This window comes from Stegostoma tigrinum, chromosome 23, assembly GCF_030684315.1.
Source record: "Stegostoma tigrinum isolate sSteTig4 chromosome 23, sSteTig4.hap1, whole genome shotgun sequence".
NCBI lineage: Eukaryota > Metazoa > Chordata > Chondrichthyes > Orectolobiformes > Stegostomatidae > Stegostoma > Stegostoma tigrinum.
This window is the reverse complement of record NC_081376.1, coordinates 11,242,704-11,259,295: the sequence shown is the minus strand read 5'-3', so window position 1 is coordinate 11,259,295 and position 16,592 is coordinate 11,242,704.

Below are 16,592 nucleotides of genomic sequence, written 5' to 3'. Positions count from 1 at the left end.
GAATTCATGGAACGTTTGCAGGATGGCTTTTTGGAACAGCTTGCGATGGAGCCACAAGGGAGCAGGCTATTCTGGACTTAGTGCTATGTAATGAGCCAGACTTTATAAAAGACCTTAAAGTAAGGGAACACTTAGGAGGCAGCGATCATAATATGGTAGAGTTCAGTCTGCAGTTTGAAAGAGAGAAGGCAAAATCGGATGTAATGGTATTACAGTTAAATATGGGTAATTACAGGGGCATAAGAGAGGAATTGACGAAAATCGACTGGAAGCAGAGCCTAGCGGGGAAGACAGTAGACCAACAATGGGAGGAGTTTCTGGGTGAAATTGAGGACACAGTACAGAGGTTCATCCCAAAGAAAAGAAAGATTATCCGGGGTGGGATTAGACAGCCATGGCTGACAAAGGAAGTCAGGAAATGTATCAAAGAAAAAGAGACAGCCTATAAAGTGGCCAAGAGCACTGGGAAATCAGAAGATTGGGAAGGCTACAAAAACAAACAGAGGATAACAAAGAGAGCAATAAGGAAGGAGAGGATCAAATATGAAGGTAGGCTAGCTAGTAATGTTAGAAATGATAGTAAAAGCTTCTTTCAGTAAATAAGAAACAAACGATAGGCAAAAGTAGATATTGGGCTGCTCCAAACTGATGCTAGAAGCCTAGTGATGGGGCATAAGGAAATAGCTGAAGAACTTAATAAGTACTTTGCGTCAGTCTTCACAGTGGAAGACATGAGTAGTATGCCAACAATAGGGAGCGCCAGGGGGCAGAGTTGAGTATGGTAGGCATTATAAAAGAGAAAGTGCTAGAAAAGCTAAAAGGTCTAAAAATTGATAAATCTCCTGGCCCCGATGGGCTACATCCTAGAATTCTGAGGGATGAGGAAATAGCGGAGGCTTTGGTTGTGATCTTTCAAAAGTCACTGGAGTCAGGGAAAGTCCCAGATAATTGGAAAATTGCTGTTGTAACCCCCTTGTTTAAGAAAGGATCAAGGCGAAAGATGGAAAATTTATAGGCTGAGTAGCCTAACCTCGGTAGTTGGTAAAATTCTAGAATCCATTGTCAAGGATGAGATTTCTAAATTCCTGCAAGTGCAGGGTCAGATTAGAACAAGTCAGCATGGATTTAGTAAGGGGAGGTCGTGCCTGACAAACCTGTTAGAATTCTTTGAAGAGGTAACAATTACGTTAGACCATGGAAACCCAGTAGATATTATCTATCTAGACTTCCAAAAGGCCTTTGATACGGTGCCTCACGGGAGGCTGCTGAGCAAGGTGAGGGCCTATGGTGTTCGAGGTGAGCTACTGGTTTGGATTGAGGATTGGCTGTCTGACAGAAGGCAGAGAGTTGGGATAAAAGGCTCTTTTTCGGAATGGCAACTGGCAACTGGTGACTAGTGGTGTTCCACAGCTTTCAGTGTTGGGGCCGGAGCTGTTCACCTTATACATTTAATGATCTGGATGAAGGGACTGGGGGCATTCTGGCGAAGTTTGCCGATGATATGAAGATAGGTGGACAGGCAGGTAGTACTGAAGAGGTGGGGAAGCTGCAGAAAGATTTAGACAGTTTAGGAGAGTGGTCCACGAAATGGCTGATGAAATGCAATGTGAGTAAATGTGAGGTTTTGCACTTTGGAAAAAAGAATACAGGCATGGACTATTTTCTAAATGGTGAGAAAATTCGTAAAGCAGAAGTACAAAGGGATCTGGGAGTGTTGGTCCAGGATTCTCTAAAAATTAACTTGCAGGTAGAGTCCATAATTAAGAAAGCGAATGTAATGTCGTTTATCTCAAGAGTGTTGGAATATAAAAGCAGCGATATGCTTCTGAGGCTTTATAAAGCTCTAGTTAGGCCCCATTTAGAATACTGTGTCCAATTTTGGGCCCCACACCTCTGGAAGGACATATTAGCCCTGGAGCGTGTCCAGCGGAGATTCACACGGATGATCCCTGGAATGGTAGGTTTAACGTATGATGAACGGCTAAGGATCCTGGGATTGTACTCATTAGAGTTTAGAAGGTTGAGGAGAGATCTAATAGAAACTTATAAGATAATGTATGGCTTAGAAAGGGTGGATGGTAGGAAGTTGTTTCCGTTAGGCGGGGAGACTGGGACCTGTGGGCACAGTCTTAGAATTAGAAAGGGTAAATTTAAAACAGAAATGAGGAGACATTTCTTCAGCCAGAGAGTGGTGAGCCCGTGGAATTCATTGCCACGGAACGCGGGTGAGGCCGGGACGTTAAATATCTTCAAGACAGAGATCGATAAATTCTTGATCTCACAAGGAATCAAGGGCTATGGGGAGAGTGCAGGGAAGTGGAGTTGAAATGCCCATCAGCCATGATTTAAATGGCGGAGTGGACTTGATGGGCCAAATGGCCTTACTTCCACCCCTATGTCTTATGGTCTTAAGATCTTGAATGGTCTTGACAAGGTTAATGAGGAAGGGAGGTTTCCTCTTGAGACAGTCAAAAACTAAGACCCATTGTTTATATGAATAACTTTTTAGGCCAGGAATGACGTTTTTTTTCCTTTCTTGAGGTTCTGGAACTTTGGACCTGTCTGCCTCAGAAAGGAATGCAGTTGGAGGTCATTAAATATTTTAATTGTGGAGAAGGGTAGGTTCTTATTAGGCAAGGGTAATGTAGCATTCGAAACGCAAACAGATCAGCCAGGATCTCATTGAATGGCCAGAGTAGGTTCAAGGGGCTGAATGGCCTATACTCTCACTCCTATTTTGTTTGTGACATCATTGACCCAGTGGCTGATGGGTGGGGTAACGTGGTCATAAAGTTGGCAATTCTGATTAGATTCTGGAGGTTTTGTAACATCGTTTTGTTCTTAAATATTCAGTTGCAGGGCGATGGTCTTATTGACAGGGCCATACCTAGTTGTCCTTTTTAGCCACTGGGTGACTGGATTAGCCATTGCAGATGGCAGTTAAACACTGCTGTGGGCTTGAAGTCATTTATGGGCCAGATTGGATACAGACTCAAGATTTCCTTTCTTCCAACACATTATTGTTAATAAGCCATTTGATTCACTAATCATAGTTACTGCTACTTGCTTTTATTCCAATTTATATGAATTGTACCTCTCCACTAACTCACTGGTGGGATTTGAATTCATGTAAATTGACCCTTAATCTCTAGTTCGCAAAATTAGTGACACAACCATTGTGCTAACACATTGCTAACTACTTCTAGCCTTGCCAGCCAATAAACATTTTCCATAGTATTCAATATTTTAAACACACACTAACAAAACAAAATAGGAAACACTTATTATAATGTCTGAGGTTTTGTTCTCTGATTTCTCACAGTAGTAAACAGGAAATTGAATTCCTTAAGGATCCATGACATGCCCACAGTGCTGTCAACTGTTTGGGCAGCCCTTCCATGGTGACAGAATTTTGACCAATGCTGCAATAGCAACAAAGAGCCTTGGAAATGTAGTCCCTGTGGTAATCCGCAGAGAGTCAATGTCAATGAGCACTCTGCAAGATCCCACGTGATAAATGTCCAGATCATCAGATTTGCAGATCGAGAGATAAATATTCCCTTTGGTACTGAGAAGAATTCTCTTGGTTCTTCAGTGAAAATTTTTGTGGCATTCTTTTATGCTGTGTGGCCAGTTCTGGTTTCCCAGTTATAGGAAGCATGTTATTAAGCCAGAGAGGGTTCAGAAGAGATTTACCAGGATGTTGCCAGGTGTAGAAGGTTTGAGCGATAAAGAAAAGTTGAACAGGCTGGGAATTGTTTTCACCAGAGTGTAGGAGGTTGTGAGATGACTTGATAGAAGTTTATAAAATAATGAGGAGTACAGGTAGTCAATGGCAGTTGCCTTTTCCCTAGGATTTCAAGACTAGGGGATACAGTTCAAAGGCAGGAGGAGAGAGATTTTAAAAAGACGAGGAAAATTCGTTACACAGAGGGTGGGGATCCAGTATGGAATGAACTTCCTGAGTAAGTGGTGGATGTGGGTACAATTACAATGTATAAAAGACACTTGGACAAGTACAAGAATAGGAAAGGTTTGGAGACACAGGCCAAGCGCAGGCAGGTGGGCCTAGTCTAGTCTGGGATCCTGTTCAGTATGGACTAGTTCGACTGATGGGTCTGAGTCTGTGCTTTGTGACTCTGACTCTTTGCCATAGTTAGAATCCCATTTACCTACTGCGTGCCGTTGATGTTGGGGCTGTTGATGTGGGTGACAAGGATTAAGCATAAGCATTTTTGAGTACCCTAATTATTGGAAAATGCTCGGACTTTTATGTTAAAAATACGAAGTACGGACCTAATCAGCAGCAATTAGAATGATATTCCTGGACCCTGGGAACATTGACCATTGACACTAAACAAAAGCTGCAAGTTACCTGACAACTGAGTGTGTAATATGTTGTTAAATAGGACTGTTGATTAAATCTGATCCATCCTCACAGGATCCCGCCCACACATGCTGGAGAAATAGAAAACCAAGCTCCCTCCACATGCTGCATTCTTTCGTTCTGTTACCAAGGAAACAGCTATTGCAGATCCATGCTATGGCTGTGTCATTTAACTAATGGTTAGACTCACTGCCTCAGTCATCATCTTTCTAGATTGTGATAAACATGCTAACAATAAACAAAATAGCCAATTTATCTCCAATGATTTATTTAGTTGAAAATTGTTGTTCTGACGTGAGATGCCATCCTGTAACCTGGAATTTTACTGAAAAGATTAGAAAGCCAGTATCAGGAATTGTGATCATGTGTGGGATTTCAACACAAAGATGCTTTCCCTCCCCCACCTTAATCCTGCCAGTGTAGTTCCAGTTTTTCTAAGTGTTGTGAGTGATAGAAATTGAATGTTTAGAAAATCCACTGGTTTAAATCTGTTTCTGTAGATGTTTGAATATTCAAGTGAGCCTGCGTTGTATAGCATCTTGAATGTAGCAAAATGCCTCTGAAATGAACAACAGTATTTTTTTTTACAACCTCATTACGTCCTAAACTGCCTCACAGCCAGTGAGTTACATCTGAAGTGTAGTTTGTAATGCGGGAAACATTAAAAGCCAGCTTCCACATGAAGGTCTGTAGGTGACTTCTAGTAATGTTGGTTGATAAATGTTGCATTACGTGCCACCCTTTGTTTTAATCCTTCCACAATAGGCTCTAAACTCTGGACACCACTGCCTGAATCTCTGTGTGCCTCCTTTTAAGGTGCTAATTAAATCCGACCTCATTGATCAAGCTTTTGGTCATTGGCCTAATATGACCTTGTGTAGGATGTGAAGTATTGTTTGCTGATCCTGAGAGACACCTTGGGTGCAGTTTACGGCTTTAAAAAGGTTTGATAAATGCATGTTGCTGTTGTTTGGTGGAGGGAGGGTAAGCATGCGTGAAGGGCTTTTAAACCTGGAGGTAGTGCAGACCAGAGAGCTGTTTATTTGAAGAGAAGTCCAGAGGAGACAGTCTAACTGATGTTAAAGAGAGATGGAAGCAGGGAGCACGGTTGAGTAAAGCTGGAAGGAAAAAGTGTGAACAGCACAATGATGTAATCATTGCAGATAATGAACGCTAAACATTTTGGCTCATAAATAACAGGAGCAATAGGGTCTTGTAGAGGATCCATAAAAATGATGGATGATTAGAAAATTTTCCACCCTCCAAGAAATCAATGACTCTTAATTCAAAGTTTAATATTAAAGATTTTCTTGAGTAAAAGTACAGAGGGCAGGCTGCCCCAAAGGAATAACTAGATGTGACAGAATGATCAGTCTTGCTCCTACTCCATGCTCTGTACCAAACAACTGCTAGCATAAGTTCTAGAAAGCTACACGGAATCTCTGTCTTTTGAGCTTCATAAATGTTTTTCTATCTGCTCCTTCTGCATGAATGCTGAACATATCTGGGTATCGTTATAGTGTAGGATGGAGGAGAACAAATTGGCCGCCAGTTTGACATCTCTCATGATTTTAATTTCCATTTATGTCACTGAAAGACTGTTTAGTATTCCCACCCCTCCATCATGGTAATCCATACAAATCTTGGTTGTGCACAGTGAAACATACTGGGTCAGTCAGAAAACAAACCAGGCCCAAACAATTAATAGATTGTTCAGCTCTACTGTGGACTTGACTCTGAAACAACACAATAGAACAAAGGATCTTTCAGGAGTGACAGACAAAATTTTCAGTCATGTAGGTTGGCACTCAGTAGGGAATAGATTTTCAAGTGTACTGTAATAACTTGCACATTCCTGTCTTTGTACTGAGGGATAGATTTACTTTATAAACAAAAGGATGAAATTAGATGCTTGTAAGCTGGTCACAGGTTTGTATTTTGTGGTGCTCCTTTTCACGCCCACTGGGCCCACGATTTCTAAGTGTGAAATTGGAATGAACAATTTGGAAGTCCCTTGAGAGTTTAACAAGTAGTCTAGACATAACTGTTGTAAAATGCAAATATTTCTCAATTTTAAAGACAATAGGATATGGGTTTGTATTAGATAAATGTTGTTTAAACTACAAGTTAGATCTATTCATTCCAAAATGATTTAATGCATTCCTGCATTTCATTTGTTAAAATTATCATCCTTGCTTGTCAAATCCCACTGTCTGTAGAACATCCTCCAGCTCTCCCAATCCTCTGATATCTGTTTCTTCAGTTTTGACCTCTTGTACATTCCCTATTGTTATCACTTAACCATTGGCAGCCATTTCCAGGAAACTCTGATATTCTTTGCCATTCTGTCTCCTCAGCATTGTAGAATTGTTATGGTGTAGCAGGAGGCTATTTGATGCATTATGCTATTTGACTCTGTCAGTCCTGGCGCTCTCAGGATTTTAAATGAGTACCAATCTCCTGTCTTTTCCCCATAATCCCTGTGTGTTGGGTGATTATTTAAAAAGAAACAATGCTCCCTGGAATACCTCTGAACCTGTTTCCATCACATTTGCAGGCATTGCCTTCTGTGCCCTAACTGCTCGGTGTGTGAAGAAGTTTTTTTTCTCACCTTGTACTTGTTTTTTCTGTAAAACTCTTTAAAGCTGTGGCTTCTGGTTCTCAAACAAATCACATGTTGGAACAGTTTCTCCCTATTCGCTCAGGCCTTATGTTTGTCATAGCTTCCTTAACCTTGTACTTTATGCACCTATTTATGAAGCCTATAACACTGTGCTATATTAATAGCTTTCTGTACCTGTCTTGCCACCATTAATGACTTTCGGCGACTTAAGTGGAAATTAAAATCATGAGAGATGTCAAACTGGTGGCCAATTTGTTCTCCTCCATCCTACACTATAACTATGGATGTGAGTTTGCTCACTGAGCTGGAAGGTTAGTCTTCAGACATTTCGTCACCATTCTAGGTAACATCATCAGTGAGCCTCCGACGAAGCGCTGGTGTTATGTCCCGCTTTCTATTTATCTGGTTAGGTTTCCTTGGGTTGGTGATGTCATTTCCTGCATTGGTGATTTCATTTCCTGTTCTTTTTCTCAGGGGATGGTAGATTGGCTCCAAATCAATGTGTTTGTTGATGGAGTTCCGGTTGGAATGCCATGCTTCTAGGAATTCTCGTGCGTGTCTCTGTTTGGCTTGTCCTAGGACGGATGTGTTGTCCCAATCAAAGTGGTGTCCTTCCTCATCTGTATGTAAGGATACGAGTGATAGTGGGTCATGTCGTTTTGTGGCTAGTTGATGTTCATGTATCCTGGTGGCTAGCTTTCTGCCTGTTTGTCCAGTGTAGTGTTTGTCACAGTTCTTGCAAGGTATTTTGTAGATGACGTTTGTTTTATTTGTTGTCTGTATAGGGTCTTTTAAGTTCATTAGCTGCTGTTTTAGTGTGTTGGTGGGTTTGTATAATGAACTTATGTGACCTTGTGTAATGAAGCTAATGAACTTAAAAGACCCTATACAGACAACAAATAAAACAAACGTCATCTACAAAATACCTTGCAAGAACTGTGACAAACACTACACTGGACAAACTGGCAGAAAGCTAGCCTCCAGAATACATGAACATCAACTAGCCACAAAACGACATGACCCACTATCACTCGTATCCTTACATACAGATGAGGAAGGACACCACTCTTTGATTGGGACAACACATCCATCCTAGGACAAGCCAAACAGAGACACGCACGAGAATTCCTAGAAGCATGGCATTCCAACCGGAACTCCATCAACAAACACATTGATTTGGAGCCAATCTACCATCCCCTGAGAAAAAGAACAGGAAATGAAATCACCAATGCAGGAAATGACATCACCAACCCAAGCAAACCTAACCAGATAAATAGAAAGCGGGACATAACACCAGCGCTTCGTCGGAGGCTCACTGATGATGTTACCTAGAATGGTGACGAAACGTCTGAAAACTAACCTTCCAGCTCAGCGAGCAAACTCACACCCAGAACCTCAACCTGAGCTACAAATCTTCTCAAAACTCGCTAGCACTATAACTATACCCAGATATGTTCAGCATTCATATATACTGAGGTCTTTCTGCTCCTGCACATCCTTTTGTATAGCACCCTTTGTTTAATTGTTCAGGTTTTGCATCATCTGTAAACTTGTACACTAAGCTTTGGATCATATATATAGAAACTTTTCCCAGACTAAAAACTAGCCATTTTATCACTTTAACTCTATTTCCTATCCCTCAGCCAATTTTGTATCTATGTTGCTATTGTCCACTTTATTCCATTATCTGTAATTTTCCTCATCTGCTGACTGGCACTGTATCGAGCATCTTTTGGAGGTATTTTTGCACCATGTCAAGTGCCTTCTCCTGATCCATTCTCTGTGACCGCTTCAAAAAGCTCCAAGTTAGTTAAACATATTTCAAATCAATCCATATTTTTTCATGTGACAATTAATTCTATCCTGAGTAATTGTGTCTAAAAAGTTCCCCACTATCCAAGTTAAACTGGCAGGCCTGTAATTGCTGGGCCAGTCTTTGTAACCTTTGTTTGAACAAGGACACATGACTTATGTTCTGTTTGTTTGGCTGAGATGAATTGCATTGAATGTTTTTAAAGGGTTTTTCATTTTGAAGCTAAGAAAGTTCCCTTGCTGATTCTTACCAGTCTGAACTCATTAATTACCTTCTATAGCCTTTGGTGTATCTCATCTCTGATTTCCACCCCATTTTACCATGTGTAATACCTGGGACAATTCACCACTCGCCAGATATGGTGGAAATCCCCAGCATCCCTTCTACCTCTGCCATCATTAAAAACCTGTTGTACAGCCAGACAAACACTGTCAGTCCAGAGCTGTCCTGCATGGTTCTTGATATAGTTCTGGAACATGGCAGACAGGGGGAAATGGTGTGCTGTTCACAGGCAATGTACCGGAAGTCCTGCTGGATGGGATGGTGCCAATGTAAGACTTAATCCCCAAGATCAGCAGTGGAGGCCATTGACAACGAGCCATGCCTGATCCAAGTTGCCACCCAAGGTAAAGCAGTCTCAGTCATCTAGAGGAGCACCCAGCGCTATAGGAAGAAGGTCAGTGTCTTTCTCCACTTTGCTAGCATAAGGGCCACCATCATCTCTCTCTGCTCCCTCGGACTTTGTTCTATCTCTGCTACTGCACCCACCTGTCGGCAAGTCTCAAGCTTTACCGTTCTTGCCATTGGCTGCAATACCTTACCTGTTCTCATCTACCCCAACTGCTGAAATCACTAATCCTGCCTGCCCCTGCTCGTGGCTTCTCACTTGTTGGGTGACACATCCTCAGTTGCACTAACGGTAATGGCTGAGCCTCCTCGTTCATCTTCTGTAATATTGCTTTCTCTTTCATATTCCATGAGGAAAGCAACCTACAATGGGGCAGAAAGAGTCAAGGCGGTGGTGTCCATCATTTGACTTCCTCACCCCTTATGCAGTGAGGATCCTGAGTGATCAACTACAGCAAGGGCCTGACCTTGCATCAGAGGCTGCCCTTGACTTACTGAGCTGCACCCCGTTGACTTGCCTGAGGACAGCAGTGATATGAGCCTGGTATCTCTGTCTGAGGGGACAAACAGCAATGTCACCATTGTCTTACCAGACCAAAGGGCTGCTTTCTCACTAGAGAGAGATGACTGGTGGTGGTTTAACCCACCTCAGGTGAGGGGATAGGTTCAGGAAGAGTGGCCTTTGTGGTAACCTCAGGCTAGAGGATGAGGTTTGGGGTGAGAGTTATGACAGCAAGTGGAGAGCACAGTGAGGCAGCCTGGTCTAGTCCCTCAGCTGGATGTTTGCCCTGGTGCACAGTGTCCTTGCTGCAGCATTATCATGAGAGTTGATGGTGCAGGATGAAGTGCAGAAGCATCTTATAAGTGTACCAGAGATGTGCCATGAGGGCTCTTAGAGGCTGGCACATATTGGATGCCAATATCTATGTGGTGCATGTGGTCCGTGTGTTGTGAATTGTACATGCCTGGTTTCTAATATGGAGTGGATAGTGAGCTGAATCCATCAGGAGCTTGCTCTGGTTTCCTTGTTGTGATGGCCAAACATCAAGCTTGTGTGGTGAGTTTAGTAAGATGGGAGGCTGAATGTTAACGAGGCAAGGTGGGCTGTTGTCAAGGTGTTTGACAAACAATGAACGCCAGTTGGCAACTTGCTGCAGCCCAGCGAGGATCTTGTCACACTGGCTGTGCGAAGCATAAAAGATGGTATGAGTTGCTCCCAAAGTTGATATGGAGTCTTGCTGCACTTTCCTTGACATCTGTCTGTAGCCCACAGTGTTCAGAATTCCTTTAAGCTTTCATTCTTAATGTTTGCAATTCGCTAATCCTCTGGAACCACCCCATAATCTGACAGAGGTAGCTGCACAGTGGTATACAGACAGGAGGGAGTTGCCCTGGGGAACCCTGAACATTGATGCAAGCCCCTTGAAATCTCATGGTTTCATGTTAAACACAGACTAAGGAGCCTCCTGCTGATTACCACATACCATCCTTCCCTCAACTGTTGAATCAGTACTCCTCCATGCTGAGCAACACTTGGAGGAAATGGAGTGGCAAGACGGCAAAATGTAATCTGGGTGAGGGACTTCAGTGTCCACCACGAAGAGTGGCACGGCAGCAGTGTTACTGATCGAACTGTTCGGGTCCAAGAGAAGACTGGGTCTGCAGTAGGTGGTGAGAGAACCAAGAGAGAAAAACGTACATGATCTTAGAGTCCTAGAGATGTACAGTATGGAAACAGGCCCTTTGTTCCAATTTGACCATGCTGACATAGATAAATCCTAGATAAATCTGGTCCCATTTGGCCCATATCCCTCTCCATCCCTCCTATTCATATACCCATCCAAATACCTTTTAAATTGTACCAGCCTTCACCACTTCCGCCAGCAGCTCATTCCATGCACACATCACCCTCTGTGAAAACGTTGCCCATTGGTTCCCTTTTAAATCTTTTTCCTCTCGCCTTAAACCTATCCCCTCTAGTTTTGGACTCCCCACCCCAGGGGAAAGACCTTGACTATTTACCCTATCCATGCCCCTCATGATTTTATAAACCTCTATAAGGCCACCCCTCAGCCTCCAGGGAAAATAGCCCCAACCTATTCAGCCTCTCCCTTTAGCTCAAACTCTCTAATCCTGGCAACATCCTTGTAAATCTTTTCTGAACCCTTACTAGTTTCATAATATCCTTCCTATAGCAGGGAGCCCAGAACTGAATGCAATATCCCAAAAGTGGCTTCACCAACATCCTGTTCAGCCGCAACACGACTTCCCAACTCCTGTACTCAATGTACTATAAAGACAAGCAATACAAAATGCCTTCTCCACTATCCTATCTCCCCTCAACTGATCCTTACCAATCTGCTGGCTGCAGATGCATCTGACCATAAGACCATTAGGAGTTAAATTAGACCATTCAACCCATTGAGTCTGCTCCACCATGCAATCATAGCTGGTAGGTTTCTCAACTCCAGTCTCTTCTCTTGCTTTCTCCCTGTAGCTGTTGATCCCCTTTATCATCAACAGCCTATCCCTCTGTCTTAAATATACTTAATGACTTGGCCCCCCTCACAGCCTTCTGTGGCAGTGAATTCTATAGATTCACCACTATCTGGCTGAAGCAGTTTCTTCACATCTCCATTCTAAAGGGTCTTCTCTTTACTCTGAGGCTGTGCCCATGGGTCCTAGTCTCCCCTGCTAATGGAAACTCATTCCCAATATCCACACAATCCAAGCTGATCAGTATTCTGTAAGTTTCAATTAGATCCCCCTCATCTGTCTAAGCTCCATTGAGTAAAGACCCAGAGCCCTCAAATGTTCCTCATATGTTAAGCCTTTCATTCCTGGGATCTTTCTCTTAAACATCCTCTGGACCCCTTCCAGGGCCAGTACATCCTCCCCTGGATTATAGGGCCCAAAATTGCGCTCAGTACTGATAAATAGTGTAAAAGCCTCAGAAGTATTTCCTGCTTTTATATTCTAGTCCCCTCAAAATAAATGCCAATATTGTATATGCCTTCCAAACTACTGACTCAATGTGCAAGTTGACCTTAAGAGAATCCTGGACTAAGGCGCCCAAGCCCTTTTGCACTTCAGATTTCTGAATTTCCTTGCCATTTAGAAAATAGTCTATGTCTCTATTCTTCCTACCAAAGTGCATGAACTCACACTTTCCCACATTGTATTCCATCTGCCATTTTCTTGCCTGCTCTCCTAAACCTGTCTAAATCCTTCTGCAGCCTCCCCACCTCCTCAATACCAGCTGTCCCTCTAGGACAGCATCAGTAAGAGCGACCACCACATAGTCATTGTGGAGATGAAGCCCTGCCTTCATATTAAGAACATGTTCCGCCACGTTGTTTGGCACCATCACAATGCTAAATGGGATAGATTTTGAACAGATCTAGCAACACAAGACTGTGTCCATGAGGCACTGTGGGCCATCAACATCAGAATTGTACCCCAGCATAATCTGCAACATGATGGCCTGGCATATCCCCCACTCAACCATTACCATCAAGCCAGGTGTTCAACCCTGGTTCAGTAGAGGGTGCAGTAGACCATGCCTAGGGTTGAGCTGTCAAGCTACCACAAGATTATCTGCATGCTGAACAGCATTGGCACCAAGTGATAGACTGAGCTAAATGATCCCAAAACCAAAGGATCGGATCAGATCTAAGCTCTGTGCTCCTGCCAGATCCACTTGTGAACGGTGGTGGACAATTGAACATCTCACTGGAGGAAGAAGCTCCACAAATATCCCCGCCCTCAATGTTGGAAGAGCCCAGAACATCAGAGCAAAAAAAAAGGCTGAAGCATTTGCAGCAATTTTCAGCCAGAAGTGCCAAGTGGATCTTGACATCTCTCAGTAGTCTCCAGCATCACGGACACCAGTCTTCAGCCAATTTGATTCACTTATGTGATATCAAGAAACAGTTGGAGGCACTGGATACTTGCAAAGGGTATGGGCCTTGACAACATTCCAGTAATAGTACTGAAAACTTGTGCTCAAGAACTTGGTGCTCTCCTAGTACAGTTAGAACCTTGGCATCTACCCGACAATGTGGAAAATTGCTCAGGTATGTCCTGTACACACAAAGCTGGACAAATCCAACATAGCCAATTACTACCCCATCAGCTGATGCTCAAGCATTAGTAAAGTGATGGAAGGTGTCATTGACAGTGCTATCAAGTAGCACCTACTAAGCAATAACCTTCTCAGTCATGCCCAGTTTGGATTCCACCAGGGCCACTCGGCTTCAATTGTACTTTAATTCTGCACAGCTTCCATAAGTACACTTTTTCTTTAATGTAATTTCTATTTTCTTTGTCACCCAGAAGCTTTGAATTTGTTGGTCCTCCCTCTCCCTTTTGAGGGAATGTACCTTGTACAATTACTGTTTTTCCCATCAGGCTTTAGTTTCAGGTTTTTTCAGTCCATTCTTGCTTGTTGATTATTCTCACTCTGGATTGAGCAGTGATGTCTCCTAAATTTGATGAGCACTTTGTAACCAGACATATTTAACACCAGGTTTTTAGTATCACCGAAACATTACAATCCCCTTTGGCTTGTGATTATCTCAAGATCCTCCACTCTCTCAGATGTTGGTAACTGTCTCTGTCTCCTGTCCTTTGCTCTTATAATGCTGCTGTGATCAATCTGACCTTGTATTCACGAGGCTCCGTGTTATCAAATGCTGTTGTAGTAAAGAGCCATGGGACATTTCCCTGTATTAAAGGTGCCATCCAAATGCAATATGGTTTGATGTGGCACGAGTAAGCAGCACATCTCAGTGAAGTCAGATATTGGGGTCAAATTAAGTTCTGCTACCCACATTTGGGGTTATTGGCTTCAAAACCTGTGCACAAACAACTTGGAGGTTTCATTTCATGCTTCTGCAATTCACTAGGATGTTATCTTCAACACCTTTGCCTTGTTAAAGCCAGCTTGCCTTGTTTTGGCAATGGGTTCCCATAATTAATCCTATTCTGGGTCATAACCTGACCATGTTAAGGGAATTAATTTTTATTCACTTATGGTATCTGGGCATCACTGCCTAGGCCAGCACTTATTGCTCATCTCTTGTTGCCCTTGAATGTGGTGGTGAGCTTCCCTCTCCAACTGCTGAGTCCATGAGTGTAAATACCCTCACAATGCAGTATGGCAGGGACTCGCAGGATGTTCGCCCCATGACACTGAAAGAATAGCCCTATAAATACAAGTCTGGACTGTGTGTGGTTTGGAGGGGAACTTGCAGGTAAACTTGTAAGCAGTGGTGTTCCTGTGCATCTGCTGTCCTTATCCTTCTAGGTTGTACTGGTTGTGGGTTTGGAACATGCTGTTTGAGGATTGTGGTAAGTTTCTGCAGTGCATCTGGTAGATGGTACACAGTGCTGCTACTGTCCATTGTGGTGGAGGCAATGAATAACACCTCAAACACAGACCACAGGCAATCAAATGGGTGGCTTTGGGCTAGTGTCAAGCTTCTTGAGTATTGTTGGGAGTTGCGCTCATCCAAGGAAGTGGGAGTATTCCATCACACTCCTGATTTGTGCCTTGTGCACGTGCTTTGGACACTAAGGAGGCCAGTTACTCTCAGCAGGATTCCTTGCCTCTGATCTGCTCTTGTCAACATAGTACTTGTGTAGTGTTAATGTTACTTGTCAGCACGATGCTAGATATCGTTCAGGTCTTCCTGCATTTGGACACTGACTGCTTCAGTACCTTTCACAAGGAAGTATGGTGCTATGAAGTCTCTGACACATTCAACTGGAGGTGGTGCTTTTTTTAGTGTGAAGCTAGAATCTCAAGTGAACTATGAATCCAGTAATTAGATTTCCAGTGTTCAAGGCTTTATTAAGGGGTACACTGAACTCAAGGACAAGGAGGTATGTTCTTGCAAAGACAGTAGTTTGGCCTCGGATAGAATATTATGTTTAATTTTGAGCACTACAATTTAGGAAGGGTGTGAAAGCATTTGAGAGGGTGCAGAAAAGATACACAAGCATCAGTCCAGTGCTAACAGCCTCAGTTACGAAGATAAATTGGAGAAGTTAGCCTTCTTTCTTCCAAGAAAAACTGTCCTAGGATGAGATTTGATTAAAGTACACATTTCAAAATCATGAGGGGTCTGGACAGAATAGTTGGGGGGGGGTGGAAGGAGGAGGGGAGGAGGGCATAATCCCCCTCATGAAGGGAATGGATGACAGGAGGGCACAGATTTAAAGTGATTAGTAAAAGTAACAAAAATTACAAAAATGTTTTTTTCATACTGTAAATGGTTAAGGTTTGGGGTGCAGATTATGTTGGAGGCAGGTTCAGTTGAAGGTTTCAAAAGGGAATTTGATCATCTGAAAAGGAAGAATGTGCAGGTCTCAAACAGATGGGGAGTGATATGAAGTGAATTGATCATTTGGGGAGCTTGACACAAACATGGACTGAATGCCCTCCTTTTCTGTACTAATAATCCTGTGATTGTCATGTCTTACTATTCCACATGACTCCAACATTTTTAACTTTATCACAACGTTCCTCATTGGCAAGTGATATAACTTGGAGAGGTAAACAACTTAAATTATACTTTGTATCTACCCCCAACCAGCTAGTCTAAAAAACTCTTTTGAACATCAGTAGCTCTAGTATTGAGCCTTGGGGAATATCATTGTATAGCTTCCTGGAGTCAGAAAAACAGCTAGTCATAACAAATAATACTCAGATTAGGAAGCATTGGTGAAGGAACAGAATTAATGTTTCAGAATTTCAAACTTTCATCAATTTAAAACATTAACTTTGACTCTTACTCCACCAGAATTTTCTGGTGTGCTGCGCATTTCCACCTTTCATTTCAGGTTTTACTTCTTAATATTCTGCTTTTTAAACTTGATAATCACCAATTTTTTTTTATACTTATGCTACTATTGCTCCTAGTTAACAAACATTAATCCCTATAGAATACATGTAGAATCTGTGGTACTTTATCAATGCCTTTTTGTATGGTACCAACTGCACCCTCCCTGCCTGCCTTCTGCTCTCAAAAAAAAACAAAGTTAGTCAGATGTGATCTGCCTGCAATAAATCTATGCAGTTCCAAATGGTTATGTAATTTCCACCCCCCCCACCGATTGTTTGTTTGTATTCGTCACCA